We start from the raw sequence: 883 nt of genomic DNA on the forward strand, positions 1-883 counted from the left end.
TATTACTAGCTATTTTGAATTCTTTAGTCCTGAATATACAACCTTCAAATTGTTGCTCGTTCCCCTCTTTGAGAATGAGGAGGATCTTCATAGGACTTCATCCAGTGAGTTTGTCGGCAATTTCATCATCCACCACCTTTCTTCTGTGCCTTCTCACGTTCATTGTTGTTAAAATCCATATTTATGCCCTGTCTGTCCCTTCATGTTCTTGTTTGAATTCACCAACCTTTAAAACTGAAATTCTCCGCAATTCTTCAAGCAATAAGTTGAATCTCCTGTCTTAATTGTCCAATGCCACATTTTGATGGCCTGTATCTCTTTTGTTCGTATGTTCTACTGCTTCAGCTTCACAATGCATAGGAGCAAATCAGAATTTTCGAGTCATCACCAAAGGCTTACTGCATCAGCGTTGACACTCTCCACCCTCTTTGGTTTATGCTTCTGTGTTTTCTTCCATGCTTCCTCCTTATAATTCTCAGATTTATTGGAGGTCCCACTAGAAGGATCAGCACCAATCCGTGCCTGTTCCTCCTCTACCAGCTCAATATCTTTCATTTCACCTTTGCTTTTGAAAACTACACTGTAATTTACAAAACAAAAGTTGAAAGGAAAGATATTGACCTGATAGACGAGGAAGAAGCTCAGATTGGTGGTGATCGTTCTAGTGCAACCTCGAATAAAGCTGAGATTTATAACGAGGAGGCACGGAAGAAAACACAGAAGCATAAACCAAAGAGGGTGGAGAGTGTCAATGCTGATGCAGAAGCCTTTGGTGATCACTCGGAAATTCTGATTGCTTTATGCATTCTGAAGCTGAAGCACTAGAACATACGAAGAAAAGAGATACATGCCATCAAAGTGTGGCATTGGACAATGAGACAGG

The sequence above is a fragment of the Glycine max genome, chromosome 4 (assembly GCF_000004515.6).
Source record: "Glycine max cultivar Williams 82 chromosome 4, Glycine_max_v4.0, whole genome shotgun sequence".
Lineage (NCBI taxonomy): Eukaryota > Viridiplantae > Streptophyta > Magnoliopsida > Fabales > Fabaceae > Glycine > Glycine max.